Below are 2,792 nucleotides of genomic sequence, written 5' to 3'. Positions count from 1 at the left end.
TCGAAGCTGCAGCTGCTGGTCTACGCCACAGCCACAGCAACTCGGGATCCGAGCCTAGTCTGTGACCTACACCATGGCTCATGGCAACACCAGGTCTTTAATCCACTGAGCGAGGCCAGGGATTGAACCCACCTCCCCATGGATACTAGTCAGATTTGTTTCTGTGCCACGATGGGAACTGCCCACCACAATCACTTATATGCTGACCTTCCCCTCTGCGTTTTTGGAGCGGTTTTCTGAGAACTACCCAAAATGCTGCCTCCTGGGCTATAGTCCCCATTTTGCCCCAAATAAAACTTAACTCTCAATGTTTAGGTTGTGCATATTTTTTTAAGTCAACAGTTTCTTAAAATGGAACAGTAGGAGTTCCCGTCGTGGCTCAGTGGTTAACGAATCCAACTGGGAACCATGAGGTTGTGGGTTCGATCCCTGCCCTTGCTCAGTGGGTTAATGATCCGGCGTTGCCATGAGCTGTGGTGTAGGTCGCAGACGCGGCTCAGATCCTGTGTTACTGTGGCTCTGGCGTAGGCCGATGGCTACAGCTCCGATTGGACCCCCTAGCCTGGGAGCCTCCATATGCCGCGGGAGCAGCCCAAGAAATGGCAAAAAGACAAAAAAAAAAAGGAACAGTAATGTTTATATACCATTTACTATGTGCTAGGGATCTCTTTATCTGGTGGTACCACCAACCTCATCTTATAGATGAGGAATCTAAGGCTCAGAGAAGTGAAATAACTTGCCTAAAGTCACACAGCCAGTAAGTGGCAGAGTTGAGATTCACAGTCGGGCTGTCTGGCTTCAGAGTCCTGGCTCTTAATCATTGTGCTGAGAAAAGTAAACAAGACGAAACACATAAACCACGCAGCACAGTGCTGGGCACCAGGTGAATTCTGAGTAAGTGTTTGCCAGTAGTACTATTATTTCTATTGTTAATGCTTTGCAATCAACACACCCGAGTCTCATTTTTATTTATTTTATTTTATTTTATTTTATTTTTTTGTTTTTTAGGGCCACACCTGGGACATATGGAAGTTCCCAGGCCAGAGGTCGAACTGGAGCTGCAGCTGCCAGCCTATGCCACAGCCGCAGCAATGCAGGATCCAAGCTACATCTGCAGCCTACACCACAGCTCACAACACCACCAGATCCTTAACCCACTGAGCAAGGCCAGGGATCAAAGCCTGCACCCTCATGGTTACTAGTCGGGTTTGTTACCACTAAGCCACAATGGAAACTCCCTGAGTCTCATTCTTGACCATGAAAAGTGGGTGAGGGCCCCCTGCCCTTCCAGTCAAATCCAAGAATCAAGAAGGTTCTGAGTTAAAGACTGTCATCAGCCCACCCAGTGGGCCCTTGGCATCGTATGGGTCCCTTGGCATGCCAGTTCAAGGTTCCTGCCATGTGGCCTTAAGCAACTGACTTCATGGCTTTGGGCCTCAGTTTCTTGACCTGTCAAGTGGGGATGCTCTGCCTTATCTGTGGGTTGGGAACAGGAGAGGAAGCGCAAGGTGGGCCTCGCGTGCTCTGTTCAGTATGGGCAGGCTGTCAGCAGACCCTCCAGCCCAGGTGGCCTGTCTCCCCTGTTTTAACCACTAGGCTCTATGGCTTCCCAAGTATAACACCTGCCAAGGCGAAGCTTGCAATTTGGTCTCCAAACTCCCAAACCAAAGAGCCAATGAAATGCTGGTAACAAAAGACCCACCTGAGACAAAATGTCCTTGGAAGGTTGTGAGTGAAGTGTTGGGTACAGGATTATCAGGAAGGGCCTGATACTGGGCCTGATACAGGGCGAACAATACTGATAACAGGCAAAACACAATTTAAAATAAAAAGCATTCAACTAAATGGTAAAGGGGAATTTTTTCTCTCTCTCTTTTTCTTTCTTTTGTCTTTCTCTGTCTTTCTTTCTTTCTATTTTCTTTTTTTTTTTTCACTTTTCAGGGCCACACCTGCAGCATATGGAATTTCCCAGGCCAGGGGTTGAATCAGAGCCGCAGCTACCAGCCTATGCCACAGCCACAGCAATGCCAGATACAAGCTGTATCTGCGACGAGGCCGCGGCTTCTGGCAACACCAGATCCTTAACCCTCTGAGCGAGGCTAGGGATCACACCCGCATCCTCATGGAGACAATGTCGGGCTCTGGTGAAGGGATCCTTCATTCTCTTAGCTTCTATGTGCCATTGGCTTCTTATTTTTAATATCCTTCCTAGACCTTTCCCACCTCATCTAGTCCTTCCATTGTTGCGTCATGGTCCAGAGGCCTCTCTTCTTCATGTTCCTTGAGGGACGAGCCAGCCTTCTCCAGGCCTCCCCTCTGCTGCTTGCATTCACTTCTTGGAGGCTACTGCCTTGCTGAGCTCTTCCCTGCTCAGTGACCAGGTACAGCTCCTGCCCATCCTTCCCCTGTGCCCAAGGCCCCATCCTTGCCTGCTCTCAGGGCAGAAGGGCGCTCGTCTCCCAGAAGGACTGGAGGGAGGGTGGCCACCCAAAGGACCTTCACCTGGTGAGTTGCTCACACAGCCATCCCCTGCTCCGTCCTCTAAGTGAGTCCAGGGCATGGCCCATAGGAGACACCTACGAAAGGGGGGCTGAGTGAGCTTAAACTGATCTAAGATATTATTAGTTCAATCTGAAAAAGAATGATGAGGAGGTCTTGTCTGGCAGCCTGAGCTAGAGAGAAATTTTTTTTTTTAATTTCCTATTGAGGAGTTCCCACTGTGGTGCAACAGAATTGGTGGTGTCTTGGGAGCACTGGGACACAGTTTTGATCCTTGGCCAGCACAGTTAAGG

This window comes from Sus scrofa, chromosome 16 (genome assembly GCF_000003025.6).
Source record: "Sus scrofa isolate TJ Tabasco breed Duroc chromosome 16, Sscrofa11.1, whole genome shotgun sequence".
NCBI lineage: Eukaryota > Metazoa > Chordata > Mammalia > Artiodactyla > Suidae > Sus > Sus scrofa.
This window is presented reverse-complemented; position numbering follows the sequence as displayed.